The 16427-nt window shown below is 45.3% G+C and overlaps 1 long non-coding RNA gene across 1 annotated transcript; it reads left to right on the forward strand.

Annotated features, from left to right (window-relative positions):
• The first annotated feature begins 935 nt into the window (after positions 1–935).
• Positions 936–11840, forward strand: LOC135579845 (uncharacterized). Its single transcript, XR_010473662.1, has 4 exons — positions 936–985; positions 2735–2857; positions 4792–4870; positions 10840–11840. It is a non-coding gene; the product is annotated as an uncharacterized LOC135579845 (long non-coding RNA).
• Positions 11841–16427: the final 4587 nt, after the last annotated feature.

Consider the following 16427-nt stretch of genomic DNA (forward strand, 5'->3'; position numbering starts at 1 on the left):
ATCTCTCCCCAACACAACACAATTATGGCAGGTTTTGGGGGTGTGAAACACCCAGACAGGTAAATTCAGCTTCTCTTGAACTTAGGCAAGAGTAACATCTCCTGTGCCTAGCACCGTTGCTCCTATACAGACCAGCACTGCAGTGAACAAGCACAAAAAGCTGATTTTCCTTCTTTTTCCTTTCTTTCTGCAGATACACATTGGTGTTATCCAGCAAATTGGCACCTTTCTTTCTCATCATGTTGCCAGAACAGCCTGGGAATGCAGAAAATGATGTTGCTCCTTAAGTGGGAAATATTAAGGTCATGTGTGTAATCTCAGTGTGTCTCCCAAACAGTTTTCGATGTGTTAGAAAAACACCCATTTTCACCAGCTTTGTGCTGAGAGGGCGAGAATGTGCAATGTGCAGAGCACACCCGGGAGCCTTTGCTACCGCTCACATAGCCACGTCTGAGCCCTACGGCAGGAGATGGGGGCCAGGAGAAGACCTGGGCAGCACTTCTGCAGCTCTGGCCGTAGAATATTAATAGTTTGGGTTGGAGGGACCTTCCCAGCTCCCCCAGTTCCCCCCTGCCATGAGCAGGGACATCTTCACCAGCTCAGGTTGCTCAGAGCCCCGTCCAGCCTGGCCTGGGATGTCTCCAGGGATGGTTCATCTACCACCCTCTGGGTACCCGGGCCAGGCTCTCACCACCCTCAGGGGCAACAATTTCCTCCTCATGTCCCGCCTGTTGTCAACAGCCCTTTGCCTGATGCAATAAACAACAAAGGTTTTGGGGTAAAGCAGCCTCAGGTTCGGGGGGGCAGGTTCTGCCTGTTGCCCCCATGGAAAGCAGGTGGGTAAGGGCGGGGGGGGCTGATTCACTTCCCACAGCTGGGAGCAATCCCACACCTGAGCAAAACCAGCCACAGCAGGGGAATAAGAAGCCTGGGGAGGGCAGGGTCTGGTTGCAAGGTGCTGGGGGGATTCTGCTCTGCTGCTCTGGTGAGTGACTCTGGGATACGGGGGGACTGGCAGTGCCCTTCACAGGCACCTGCTGGGCTGGGGGTGGCTCTTGTGGACCCCTTCATCAAAAGATGTATAGATGAGGTTCTTGGGGATGTGGTTTAGTGCTAGATTTAGGTTATGGTTTGGCTCGATGATCCTGAGGGTGTCTTCCAACCAAAATGATCCTATGGTTGCTGTTTGGGTTATGGGGGGTTCTCATCATCATCATCATCATCATCCTGCCCCAGCTGACTCCTCCTGCAGGTCTCTGCTCCTCACCCCTGTGTCATGTGCAGGCTGAAGTGGTGATGTGACTAGAAATAACCTGGTTTAAGTGCAGTAGCAGGGTGGCATCATACCTTCCTCATGACTGGCAAAGAAAAGACCTTATTTTTCAACGATATGTGCAGTTTGCCTGTGCCTGTCACTCCTCTCTGAAATGATCTTGCACAGATTATACCCCTTGTATCTGCTTAGATGTGCTTCTGCATCTCCGCTTGATGAGAAGGCAGAGCATTGGGAGGGAGTCTCTGCTGTGCTGATGTGCACCAGCATGCAAGAGGGTCTGCAGGTGGAAATGGTGACGATAACCCCTCCTCACATTTGGGGAGGCACTGTGGGAATTTTGGCCATGGAATAGCTGCCATTTCCCTTTTCTTAGCTGGTGAAATGGGTTTTTTTAGGTACGATGATATTATGAACTCAGTAATGTCAGCTCTAGCCACATATTTTATGCAAATACTGGATGAATTTATAAACTGTAACTTCTTTTTAATTTCGTATGGGATAGCTATAAATACCTAGACCAAAAATAGGCTTATTAGGACAGCTCTGTTCTCATTAGGAAATTCAAATGCATGTTGATTTTGCATATACATATATTAAGTTGTGTGGTTTCAAGGATTCCCATGGAATAGCATTATGCGTGTGGTTAGGCTGTGGGTTGCAAGTGATGCTGGTGGGGAAAAAAAATCCAAAGCTCATGTATTTAACGCTTCTGTGTTGTTAGAACTGCAAGAAATCAGATACTCTGCAGCGGGTGTTTAATTTTATTTTGATCTGAGTTTCTGTCGCACTGTCTGCTCCTACCGACGAAGTGCAGCCATGGTTGGTGTAGTACCAACCACTTTTTTCTGGTGATGCCACAATCAAATTCCATTTTTCTGCAGTGCAGCCTTGTATCATGATGCAGGATGCATTCATTTGCAGCTGCCATCATTAATTATGTGCTATCAGGTAATTTTACGCTGTGTGATTTATGCAGCCAACTGTGAAACACTGCATTAAAGGCATTGCCGATGAGACACCTAAAGCTGAGCTTTAGTGAGACTTGTACTTAGGGGAACAGTGGATTTAATGGTGAAAACTCCTTCTACAGGTTGTAACGAAGGCGTTCATGCTGTGTGCTTGCTCTGTTTGCCAGGTGATGTTCTGTCTGCATTGTGGGGCAAGCCCAAAGAAAATAAAATGCTCATTTAGTAGCGTCATGGTGCTGTCGAGCTGAAAAAGAAGTGCATGAATAAGTGGAAGTCTTGAGAGAAGAGCCCATTAATAACAACAGATAGCGGTAGTCACTGGCACGTGTGAGGCAATCTTGGAGATTTCTGAATTGGATAAGTTCTAGAACCATAGATGTTTTGTTTTATGGATCCAAGACGTGTTTTCCTCACTCCCCGCTGTCTCACAACGAGAGCATTGCTGCAGTTCCTTTTTGTGTTGACAGGTTTATCTCTGCTCTGCCTGCAGTCCCCGTCCTGACGGCCGACACGGGCACCAGGGATGCTCCTCCCCACCAACTGGGGCAGGCACTGACACCGTTACTCTTCCATTCTATGTGTGGTTACCACGATCAACCGGAGCTGTGCATAGGTAGAAGTATCACTTATTATGCATTATTCATCTATACTAATAGACAACTCAATAACATATATTGATGGATAAATGCTGAGTTTTTAAAAACTGCTAGTCTGCTGTTTTAGGTGAGAAAAATGATCTGTAGAGCTGTACAGGTGTTGGGAAGGGGGATTTGTGCCTATTTTTAGCTGCAGACAACTGTTCTGCTGATGTTTGCTTGGGTAGCTTGATGCAAGTCAAATAACTAAAGGCTTTACTGGTGTCCATGGTGGTCCTGAGCGCACCAGCCCTGTGGCTGGTTTGGGTGGCCCTGTGCCAGAACTTTCCTGGTGGCTTTTGCTGTGTTGACTTGCCAGTGGCTTAAGTGAATGGAGAAACAAAGCAAAGTCAAGGTTGAACTTGTAGAAGTGCTATGGAAACCAATGCCTCGCTAGTAAATGTGATATATTCTAGTCATCCCCAAAGGCAGGCGAGCAGGGGCGTTTCTGAGAGCCTGGCACGTCTGAGCTCTGTTGCTGTAAGTCTGGAAAGCACTATTTCTCAAATATTTCAGGAATTTGCTATATCAAAGTTTATGTAAACCAAAAATATTGCTTCTCATAAGCCATATTGTACTAGCAGTATGAGCACATTTCTAAATCCTCGCTTTTCAGAGCGAAGTAATGTGCAAGCCAAGACTATAAAGCACTGAACTCAGCAAGCTGTTCTCTGCCTGACAACCAGGTAGTCATTAACTTAAATGATGCCTTTCTACCCAGGGTGTTTCAGTGTCTAATGAACTTCTGGATAATACTGATTGCAATCAGTTCTCTGTCCAAAATTCACTAAATGATGGCTTCTTTTTTCTTTTGCAAAACAATTCGGAGGCTTTAAATGCACATCTTCTGCCAACTGTCCAATGAATATTAATCTGCTCTCATAACAAACTGTCATATGAATAATTCCAGTTTCACAAAATGAGTGAATTTAAGATATTGCAAAGTTAAATGAACCATTAGTGATGTATCTCTTGTAAATATTGCCAGTTATTGGATGTTCTTTCAGAGAGTTTTCTGTCACACACTTTTATTCCTTCATTTATTAATGTGTTGCAAAGAACCTTTAGTTTTTGCTTCTTATCTCTCTTCTCATTGTCTCTATTGAAATGTTAGATGGATTTATGTTAGATTGCAATGGTTATGGCCCGTTGCTAAGCATGAAAGAGACTGAAACGCTGGTGTGCAGTGAAGAACAGAAGCAAGAGATGATGGAGTATCTTGATAAAACAAGGGCTAAGGATGCCTGAGTTAAGGCTTTAGATCTGAAATTGCCTACATTACCCTGGTCAGGACTTTCAACCTGCCTCAGTTCCTTATGTTATAAAATGAGGATGATATTCCCTGTTTTGTTTAAAAGCCCTATTTTCCTGGGCACATTCTGTGTGAGCGTGCTGCTTAGCTCAGGGTACGAAGTTCTGCCACCTGATTTTTAATAACAAAAAGCTTGCAAAGGTGAACCAAATCCAGCTTAGGTAAGTAATAAACGGAATAAATGCAAGCTTTCTCTGCTGTGCCCTTGCATTATGAATCTACTCCAGGGTCCCTTTGGCTCAGACCTGTGATCTTGGTGACAGGTGCCATTCACCGCTATTTCTGCAAAGCTTCAGGACTCAACAAACCTGGTGGGGGGGCAGGAGAAGGGCCCCAAATACACATGATCTGCATGGTTAGTTAACCACCTATTAATTAGTCACTAATTTATTTGAGAATATCATGTGAAGGCAGCATATATAGCATGCCAAGAGGTATCTGCTCTCCCTGTGTGTTCCCTGGTGAGCAAAGAACTCGCATCCAAAGAAAAGGAGGAAATCAATCCACCAACGTCTTCAGAGTAACTGTCTAATTTAAAACAAATCAATATCATCTTAATAACACATTGTTTTCCCATTGTTCTCTTATTTTGCAATGCAGGCTACTCATTTCTGTCGGTGAGCATCAGAGAGGCGAGATGAAGATTTGCCTTTGGAAATCACAAAAATAGCCAGACCATGTGAGCTTAATTATTAATCACTGAAAGTGCAGTGAAAAATTCCTTAAACTGCTTCCTTCAAACTAAAACTGTGGGGAAAAGGCAATTTTAAAGAAAATGTTTAGAGCAGTTAGATGATTTATTCCCTAGAAACCACTCTCAGCCTGACTTTTTGGAAGCTCTCAGTAAAAAATAAATTACTACTTTAAATGATGCAAAATTTTAAAGTAGACAATAAAGTCATAATGGCAGTGGCCTAATTTATCCTGCAATTTAAAGCATATTAAAAAACTAGACTCTTTGTATTTAAAGCTTTTAAAGCTGCTGTTATGCCTGATTATAGGAATTTCTTCATAATTGCTGATGTTCACCCCTTTTTTTCTTTAAAATGAAGAATGCGATCTATGTGTGGAGGAGGGAATAAGGAAGCAAACGCCCTGGTTTTGTTTGTGTTGTCTAATGCAGGGGTGGGAGAGGGTTTTCCTTGAGCGAGCACAGATCAGAACTGGTGCTTTGTCAGCCGGTTCCCCTTGTCACCCGCCACCAGTGGTTTCCAGTGTCGTGTCTGGGCTCTGTGTCACGCAACCCAACTCGCTCTCGTGGGGTCCATCCAACCTGCCAAGCTGGAAACCTCAGGCTAATTAAAGTCAGTTGTACAGCACCTGTAAATCCGTTTCCTCTGCGAAATGAGCTGAGACATGGATCTCTCAGCTTCCAGAGTGTGAATGGTTAAATAATTTAGCTGTTTATAAAAATATGCAAGCTGTACGGAGACAGATAAGGCTTGCTTATGAATAACATTACCCTATAATTCTCATCTGACGCTCTTATCCTTTCTCTGCCATTGCTACAGAGATTGCAAAGTAGATAATAGGCCCATTTGTAAATTAAACAGAATAGGTTTTATGAGTTATCCTAACATTTCAATTTGTTTCTCTTTTTCCACTTTGGGCTAATTTGGAGCTGACCTTTTCCTTTACTCCAGCAGCCCATCTCTCAGCTTCTCGCTGACTCCCGCTCACTGCGCAGGAGCCCCTGGGTACCGCGGGGCTGGGATGCTGCAGGGCATAGATGCGTTTGCTCGTGCTCTGGGCTGCTTCCTTGCATCACACATCTGACCACATCCAACGTCCTGTTTCCATCTTCACTTGGATGAAAGTTACTCTCCAAGTCACCTCTCCATAAAATAATGCAGGTTTATGGTTGGACTCTATCTTAAGGGTCACTTCCAGCCAAAATGATTCTATGATTGTTTTCCTGGAGGTGTTTAAAAGATGTATAGATGAAGTTCTTAGGGACATGGCTTAGTTCTAGAGTTTGGTTATGGTTGGACTCAATCTTGATGGTCTCATCTAACCAAAATGCTTCTATGATTCTGTCTCACTGGTATCCTGTCTAAAAACTCACAGAATCCCAGGTTGGACGGGACCTCAAGGATCCTGTGGTCCAAGCTTTCCTGGCAAAGCACAGTCTAGCCAAGCTGGCCCAGCACCTGTCCAGCTGAATTGGAGAAATGTCTGATGTCGGGGAACCCACCACTTCCCTTGGGGGTATTCCAGTGGCTGATTGTTCTCATCAGGAAAAAAATTCCCTCTTGTGTCCCATCGGAGTCTTCCCCAGGAGTAACTTGTGCCCACTGCCCCTTGTCCATCCTTAATCTTGAGGGGTGGTGGTGCTGGAGACACCTCGCTCTTGCCATGCAGGTGGTGACATGCTGGGGGGCAGCTCCAACAAAATCTGTACGAAACAAACCCTTTGAGCAAAGCTCTGGCCATTTTTCCTGTACCAGGAGCACATGGCTGGGAAGGTTGGGAAGGAATGAAACTGGAGCTGGTTTGTGGAGGTGATTATTCAGCTTTGTTCTTTTATAGAAAATGAATTAGGCTATTATCAGGGGCTCATCAGCAGCAGGTTGCCGTGTGGTTATCATGTGTGGGTGTAGTCCTGGAGGTTTCTGAATCTTTTAATTACTATTGAGGAGTGTAGCAGAGCCTTGTGGAGTTATGTGTCTTTGGAATATATTAATAGTATCTGGACAGGAGGCTGTGCGGAATATTTGCAGGTAGGTGCCTGGAGGCAAACCTGCTCACAGGCGTCTTTGGGAGAAGTACAATCAGGAGGAACAGCTCTATGGCTTTGAATTAACGTTACAACAGCAGGGGGGATATATACATTATGTTTTTAATTTAACAATCTTATCAAATCTGGCTACCGCAGAGAGGGTTTCTGAGGGCCTTTAGCACTGCCAATAGTTTTTTTTTCTCCACTAAAAGTGTCTTTTCATGTGTTTCCTTCTGGGAAAAAAACCCTTCCCATTTTCACTTGGCTAATCTGGTTTCTTATACAGATTTTAAAGGTTTATTGCTTAAGAACAGAAAACACCTCATCCATACACAAGCTGTGTTACATTTCTCAGCCATCACTGTGAAAAAAGAAAGAACACTTAGCAGAGATCTCCCTTGGAAGCTGTCTGTCCAGCATCACCGAGGACAGACTGCCATGCTCTTCAGTTGCTTGTAGTAAGATGCTGCTGAAGTCTCTTAGGTGTTCTCCTGAGCAAGAAATGCAGGTCTGGTCCATAATCCTCATTCATACATTTCCCTATAAAATAAGAAATGGTACCAGGTATCCAGAGCTGTGCTGGTGGTCTTGGTCCCTGTGAGATGTGGGGACGTGTGTCCTGTCCCACGCAGTGTGACAGAGCATCGTTTGGCTTCAGCACAGGGGACATCGCTGCGCACGTCCACTGCTCTATTTCCATTGGCCCAGCTCAAAAGTGAAGGTACAAACATTGGTATGAAGCCTAGAACAATGGGCTTAAACCAAACCCAGAGCTCTACAAACCTCTCTCTTAACCTGGGTTTATTCTGTTTGCCAGAGGAACCTCAGTCTTCATCCCACACTTGAGGCACAGCTTCTGCTCCATTTGGTGGGCAAATACAACCTCTCCCATACTTTAGGACATAATATTTACTCAAAAAATGACATGTTAACAATTCGAGCTTCTTTTTATTTGATCATTCCAAGGGCTGAACAACTTAAATGTTTCTTCTCCCCACCAGCTCTGTACTCTGGTGGCCACGGGATTAGTTTAGGTTGATTGGGCAAAGCAGAATGTGAATGAGGTGGGAAATGGGCATCGTTAGTTAAAGGTATTCAACCACTTTCTGTGGAGCAGTAGTACCAATAAATGCATCGATTTTTGGACCTTTCAGTGTCAAAAGAAAAATCCAGCCCTTAATTCTGCCCTGAAGTGGAGAAATACCCAAAGTATTATATTTTCTTCTGTAGCTTTGAACAAATACACTGAAAGCAGCGTGAAGTAATAATAAACCTTCCCTATAATTTCCAGCAAATTACTGGTTAGAGCAGTGTTTATTATCTATAATGTTACCTGTGATGTTGTGTAGTCTCTGCCAAACCTGAAATGTCAAAGATTGTCAAAACCGGAGGTTTGAGCAGCATTTGCTGTCCCTGCAAGGCAGCTAACTTTTGTCTTTCCTGACAATCCTTAGACGATGTTTGTGCGACTGCAGGTAGGAGTTTCTGCACGTAAGTTTTATTCTGAACTCAGACATTAGAGGGTTTTTTGTTTCTTTTTCTTTTAACTAATAGCCTGCAATAACTCATAATGTCAGTTCTTAAATTGTGTTTCTGAGGCACTGAGATTGGCACTGAGACTATAGAAAGGTTTTCTTCCAACAGAGGATCTGAAAGACCTGCGTATTTTATTTTCTTGATGAAGACAAATTCTTCAAATGTTGGGTTGCATTAGGTTAATGTCAGCGTGTGTTTCCTTAGGAATATGATGATAAATTAAATTGGTTGGTGTTTGGTCCGCGGTTGATAAGCACAAGGTTTCAGGATAGCGTGTGGAAGTTATCTACCTACAAAGGTATTCTGGATATACAGGTCACATCCCATGTGTCGCTGCCGTCGTGTCTGTTGGTTTCCCTCGTACCCCAAGTTCAGTTGTGGGATTTTGAGCTTTTCTGGGGCTCCCTTTGCTTCCACCTCTTCTGCACAGAAATTCAGCTGGTGTTCAGCGTTCAGTGTTTGGTGAGGATCCACTTCTGCCTCACCTGGCTTTCATCATGTAAAAAAACATTCATTTGCAAGATGCTTTAAAACCTGTATTTTTCTCTTAACTGAGCTTCTTTGTCTCTTTCTTGTCATTATTTTCTTTCCTTCTTCATTTTACTGTTCTCACTTGGTTTTGAGCAACCATCTTTTCTTTCACCTTGGTTTTTTGGTCCTTCTTTCCATTTCTTATCCATCTTCTTGATGATCTTTCATCGATCTGCTCTCTCTTAACATTACTTTCTTTACGTTTCCTTTTGACGTTGCTTTCTTTGCATTAATTTCTCAATGCGTTCTCTATGCCAAGAGGGAGGGAGGCAGCTCTGTCTGTGCAGAAATCTGACTGCTGGTGCTGCCCTTGAACTCAGCAACACCTGCCACAGCCTTGTAGTCAAACCCAGATTTTGGTCCTTCATTAAGGTGATGGCTGAATTAATAAATGAACCTTGCTGGGAATGTGGTGACATTCAGCTGGATCAGGCTCTTAGGGGGTTGTTTAGAAGAGGGAGAGGGTGAACCTGGTGATGCTTGTCTGTGCCAGCCAAGCGTTGGTTGGTTGTCAATGGGAAGCCCCTTGATAATATAACCTCATCTCCCTAATTCTGCACTGCTATTGAGAAAGAGATGGGAAAAAACCCCAGTGATTCAGAACATATTTGTCTCGAGATAATGTCTGTGCTTCCTGCAAACACAGCTTGACTATCTATGGAAGAAATATGATCTATTCACTTTCATATTTCAGACTTCTTCAGCTTCAACTAGTACAGCAGTAATGAATCACTGACCCTAGAAAAATATCACTGATTTGATTAATTAGCACTGAAAAGAACCCTTCAGAAAGGGAACTTTCAAAGGTTGGAAATCATGCTGGTATTTTATTTGTCATTTCATTAACTGGAATCCTAAGAAAAATTCTGATGTGGTTTTTATGGGGATTACTTTCCAGCTGGTGCAGTGTAACCTCTGATAAGGACACTTTTAGCAGAAATGTTACCATACGTAGACCAGGAAAGAAATCCAAAGAGAAGGAGGTTTCACTTGGCTGAGTTGGGGATTTGTCTTTAGAATTAACATTTTAAATTTAGAAAGCATGGGTTCTATTCAGGGTAGATAATGCATAGTTTTTATTAGTATCATAAAGATGGTGTTCAACCATGGTTCACTGTTTTCAAAGAGCTACATCCCAGTCTGACGTTTCTACTGGTTCCATCCTTTAACAGCAGAGCTGCAGAGCAGTGAGGGACCGGCCGGTTCTCCAGAGCTCCGCAGGGGCTGCTTGGATGGTGTTTGGGGTTTCTGATGAGATGGGTGAGAAACTGCAGATGGACCAAATACTCCAAAGCTGCCTGATGCTGTTGTAGGTGATCATCTTCACCTCCGCTCTGTTTGGGACCTACCACACACAGTGTTTGCTCTAGGACTTGCCTGAGCATCTCATCAGTGGACAAAGTAAACTACTAATGAGTTACACAAGGCTGGAAGTGTGAAGCTTGCCTTTGCTACGGGGTGTGCAAAGCCTTGCAAATGGCCAGTGGACGGCAGAGAGCAGCTCTGGGGCAGGGGAGCTCAGCAGGCACCTGCAGGGGTTTTGGCAGCCAGAGTGAAGAATAATGAAAACAGGGCAAATTCCAGGGGAATTACAGAGAATAACGCTCTCAGCCTCGCCCGGCGGCCGCCCCGCCTCTGTGTGCCGCTTCTCTCCTTCCCCATCCCTGCATCTTCTGACTTGATTTTCCCCGACTCTTTCCACCGGACCTGACTTGTGCCACAGCCAATTTCTTATCGTCGTGTTCACACAGAACACAATGTTGACAAGCAAATATCTTTCAAAGCACTATGGGCCATTACTTGCCCTTTTATCAAGATTGTTGTTTTGAAAGTGATCTTTATTTCTTCATTTTTTTTTAAAGTGCTTTCCAGCAGACCGAAGCAGACTTTGGAGGAGGCTGGTGCGAAAGGCAAGCCAAGATCCGGTGATGTACCCACACCTTCGCTTAATGAATTCACTTTGCCAGAATTTGAGTCTGTGTCTGCCCTTAGAAGGTGCCAGAGAGGAAAGCGGGAAAAGCAGCTTTCATTTTTATTTCTTTTGGGAATGGACATGTTCTGCAGTAATTTAGAATTCAATCTGAAAGCAATATACAGTGTTATCTTTGCATGATGCAATGTTATTACACGTTAATTAGATTAATTGAAATATGTTAACTGGTGATTAGTCAAATGCACTTTAATTGGATAGATGGCATTACAGCACAGGGAATAGTGACAGACACTTCTTACAGATCTCTCCTACCTTTGGCTTCTCTGTTCATGCAGTAAATAGACTTTGCATTTCCACTGCTGAACTTTACATGAGCAGCGTTCTGTCTATTGTGCCTCTGGGATGTTCTTTGATCCATGCTGCTTATGTTTTATTGGATTAAAACTACTTTAATAACTGCAGAAAGCCGTGTTTGGATTAAGGAGGAAAATGAAAGCTAAAAGGAAGGAAACAAGGAGACTGATCCCACACCTTGCTCATCTGGCTCCAACTCACTGCACAAGCGAAGTCTGTGTGACAGGTGAGGGATGGGCTGAAACGGGCACTTCTGATTCCTGTGGAATGTCACAGCAAATGTTTACTAAACTTTTCTTAAACTTTTGCAAATATTGTCATTTGGCATTGCATCTGCGGTCAGGAAACCCCTTGGTGCTGGGGAGCAGAGCAGCCGTATCCAGCACTGAGTGTCGGTGCTGAGTCCCTGGTGCTGATTGAGCTGAGCAGATGTGGCAGAGGCTCCTGTGGTGTGGGAGCAGGGACAGCTATGTCCAAGTGTGGGGACACTGGGGACCATCCCCCAGCGTGGGGACACCAGGACCGTTCCCCTTCCAGCACCGCATCTGCTCAGTGCAGTGGAGCTCAGGGCTCCCAGAGGCCGTTTCAAAAGTTATCGAATTCAGGATATTTCTTGCATTCCACCTATGAATGTGTGTTTCTAAGACAAGCCAAGATTTGCAATGGATGCTGGATAATTTTTAGCCACAAGCTATATAAAATTAAGTTTTTCATAGTGCTTCGGTGCAGCAGTCTCAAGTGTATGTGTTTCTTGAGACTAATAGAAAACTCACCACTCTTACGGAGAATTCAATTTGCAGACTTGTTGTGTTACCATTAGAACTGGTTTAATGTGAACATTTTTTCTGACACCATAAGAGGCTTCAACAACGAAGGCGCAACGTTGGTGTTGTGTCAGTTAATGCAGAAGGTGCTGGGCGGAGGGATGCTCACCCCGTGTGCCCGAGGAGCAGCCGGTGCCCAGGGCTGGCTGCCTGCGCAAAGCTGGGCTTTGCCTGGATCCTGGCACTGCTTGAGCGGGATTAACAGCCAGCTCCAGCTCAGCCTGGCGCCTGCTCCCAGCACAGCCTTGTTGTCATCTGTTGTGACTGGCGGTTTGATCGGATCTGATGATTTGGCAGTTATTCCTGGGAAGATCCCAACACAAGCCTATACTGTGTAGGGTGACTAACGAATGAAGTTAATGCTTTCTTTGATTGTTGTTCTCATTTAGATCCAGTGAGGTTTTTTTCCCTGTTTATAGCAACGAATCAGGCTCTAAAAGAGAAACTATGTAGAGTAACCTATTGCTAATAACTACTTCACTTAGACCTGTGCAAACGCAGTGCTCGCTGTTTGCGAAGCTGCTTGTGGAGCAGGGCCCGCTCTGGACTCAGGGGTTTGTTTTCCAGCGATTAATTGCTGACCTTGTTGAGCCAGTGAACAGTATGACTATGAGGACTTAAACCTTTTCTATTTTAAAATGTATGCTCTTCCTTTTTGTTGTTCCCAAACCCCTCTTGGTGTTGCAGACCTGCAGACAGGGGTGTGGGTGCTTGGCCGGGGCCAGAGGGGGCTACTTATTTCGTAGCAAAAACTCATAAGCTTGAGTTCTGTTTTCTTTTATGTTTAGGAAGCACAAACATTTGCCATAGAATCGTAGAGTTATTTAAGTTGGAAAAGACCTTTAAGATCATTAAGTTCAACCATAAACCTGACACTGCCCAGTCCAGCACCAAACCATGTCCCAAAGAACCTCATGTCCGTCTGTCCAGCCCTCCAGGGCTGGTGACTCCAGCACTGCCCTGGGCAGCCTGTTCCAATGCCCCACAGCCCTTTGGGGAAGAAATTGTTCCCACATCCAACCTCAACCTCCCCTGGCGCAACTTGAACTACTTGCACCTTAGCAAGAAGAACAATCAAGACAGACACCAAAAAGGAGAATTTGTGTGGCTGACTACCATGACTTTTTGGTCAACAGTCATTGTACCAAAGAACAAAAATAGCTGCTGCATTTTTAATATTTAATGAGAGAAGAAAAACTTCAAAATTCCCAACAATGTGCCACATCTCAAAGATATACCAGGATGTGCTTTCAGATACCTTCCTGAGGAAAATTGGGAAACAAGTAAAAAAGGTTAGAAAACTAAGAAAAGAGGAGGGAAGAAAAGCAACAATATATTGTGTAACTTTTAATTTCTTCCATCGATTTTTGACTAACAAAGGCAGTAAGTTCACTTGTAATCAGAAGGAACAATGGGGCTCCCAGAGGAGCCTGCGTGTTCTCGCAGGAGCAGCACGTGTGCTCGCCCTGTGCTTCCCGCTGTCACACCGGATCAAGCCACCATCTCCTCCTGTCCCTTTGAGCTCCCTCTGATGTACCTCAGGGAGTCTGAGCTTTATTATGGACTGAGAAGGGAGAGAAACTGGCCCTGGCTGCTAAAATCCAAGATTTGGGGACCAGCTGTGGTTAAACGTTTGGGTGTTTGTAAAACTCCTAGAGTATGAAAACGAGCCTTTTAAAAGACTTTGTTTGTCCAAACTGATAACTACAAGACTTTCTATCTTTTCTGAAGTGTATAATGCAGAGTAAGGTGCAGTGGAAATAAAATAAGGCCTTGGGGGTGTGGTGTGAGCTGGACTGGGCTGCTGGCATTGAAAAGAGGACGGTCTGGAAGCGGGATTGCTCTGGGTCACAGGCAGGGACACCTTTTCTGCTCGTACCAGAGGAAAAATAACTGACGTGCATAAAGTAAAATAAGAAAACCCCGTAAGAGCAACAGCAAAATTCAGAGGGGTTGCAGAGGACTGTAAAAACAGCACTGACGTTTTGGGAAGTTTTTAAAAGATAAGTGTAACTAAAACATTTGAAGTGTTGTGATGTTTAGTGTCTACTGCTCGGTTCAGGCACACGGGCCTGCTGAGACAGGTGGCCGCGGCAGCTTTTGCTGGAAATGCTGCTTTCCCATCCCTTGAGAAACTTTGAGGTCTGCTGGCTCATCTCCAGAAATGTGGAAGGGTTTCTAAAGGGAGATCTTAGGAGAGGACAGGCCACAAAGTTAATCGTGTCATTATCTCAGCAGGGAAATCATTCTTCAGGAGCAGCGTTAAACTCTTGTGGTTTGCAAACTGTTATTGAAACGTTTGGCCATGTCAAATAGAAATGTTTGTATTTGGTTTTTTTTTTTCCTTTATGAAGTTACTGGGGAATCCAGTTCAGCTCCTCTGTCCATCCCCAACCCGCGCGTGGTCTTACAGCCTGTTAGTACATTGAGTTTCCTCTAACAGAACCCATGAAGAACCCAGGAAGGACTTAATAAAACCCTCAGCCAAGCAAACAAAACCAGCAACCAAGAAACTCCCACCAGACCCCAAACAAACCCACAAAAGACAGTGATGAGCCCAGGGACCTCCCCCAGCTTTTCTGGGAGGACACGAGAGCTGCTCAGCACTCGTTCCAGAGCAGCAAAGCCGTGTGGGTGGAATCGCGGCTGCCAGCAGGACCCCCCCCACCCCGATCGGTTCCTTCCCCGTCAGGACCCCCCCCCCCCCCATCGGTTCCTTCCCCGTCAGGACCCTTCCCGATCGGTTCCTTCCCCGTCAGGACCCCCCCCCGATCGGTTCCTTCCCCGTCAGGACCCCCCCCCACCCCGATCGGTTCCTTCCCCGTCAGGACCCTCCCCGATCGGTTCCTTCCCCGTCAGGACCCGCACCCCCCCGATCGGTTCCTTCCCCGTCAGGCCCCCCCCCCCCCCCCGATCGGTTCCTTCCCCGTCAGGCCCCCCCCCCCCCCCCGATCGGTTCCTTCCCCGTCAGGCCCCCCCCCCCCCCCCCCGATCGGTTCCTTCCCCGTCAGGCCCCCCCCCCCCCCCCCCCCCCGATCGGTTCCTTCCCCGTCAGGCCCCCCCCCCCCCCCGATCGGTTCCTTCCCCGTCAGGCCCCCCCCCCCCGATCGGTTCCTTCCCCGTCAGGCCCCCCCCCGATCGGTTCCTTCCCCGTCAGGACCCCCCCCCCGATCGGTTCCTTCCCCGTCAGGACCCCCCCCGATCGGTTCCTTCCCCGTCAGGACCCCCCCCCGATCGGTTCCTTCCCCGTCAGGACCCCCCCCCGATCGGTTCCTTCCCCGTCAGGCCCCCCCCCGATCGGTTCCTTCCCCGTTAGGACCCTCCCCGATCGGTTCCTTCCCCATCAGGACCCTGCTTGGCAGCTGAGCTTTGCTTTCATTGCACTCTTTCTTTCCATTTTCGTCTGCTCAAAAAAATCCTTAAAAGAAACTTAGGGATTTGTTGCCCCTAGTAGAACAGCACTAGCAGCAGGTGCTTATGCTGTTTTTAAATTCAACGGAGTGGAGGAATTTCCTAACAAGAATAGAGGATTTTGGTAGTTATTAGTCTCCCTCCGAGCCCAAAGTGGTTTCCCACCTCTAGCCGTGTTTGGAGGAAAGGCACAAGTCTGTGCCAGGCACAGGGTTATTGTTTTAGTCTGGTTTTAAATGTAAGACTATTTACTCACTTTGCAATCCTCATGGTGTTTGGAGAATTAAAGCGCTTTACAAGGTCAATCACAAATCTTTACTGAGCAGTAATAGTGATTTCTATTTTTTTAATGAGCAATACCAAGATGGCTTGATGCGCATTCCTTTCAAAAACCTGCACTGACTGATTCTTTTAAACATGCTTAGAAATGCTGCTCCCCATCCCTGTCTCTCTTTCCATCTTCCTATGAAAATTTAAGGCCATATCAATTTGCACATTAAAAATAACCTTGCCTTTTCCTACAGAAGAAAGTGCCAATTTGGGATTGTCTCAATGACATTTTAGTATGCATTTCTTTTAAATGTACTTGAACGTTTCCTAAGAGTTAATCTTATAAAATAAATTTAGGAAAGTTCCACTATGGATGGATGAAATAACAAAGAACATCTTTACTTGAACAAAAGGAACTGATCTGAATGCAGTTATGGTTAGTTTAATGATAATGATTAGCAAAAGATACTTTGGGCCAACATTTTTTTTTGTGTAGGCTGGATGCATATTTATAATTTACTAAGTATATCTGGCACAGCAGAAAGTGAGTGTTTGGAAGCAAGATAATAGACTTCCGTGATATTGCTGCCAAAACTTCAGCAAAAAGAAGTGGCTGTGCTCCTGGGGAAGGAGGAAGGATGGTGCAGCGACGCCTGGG

Source organism: Columba livia, chromosome 6 (genome assembly GCF_036013475.1).
Source record: "Columba livia isolate bColLiv1 breed racing homer chromosome 6, bColLiv1.pat.W.v2, whole genome shotgun sequence".
Taxonomy (NCBI): Eukaryota; Metazoa; Chordata; class Aves; order Columbiformes; family Columbidae; genus Columba; species Columba livia.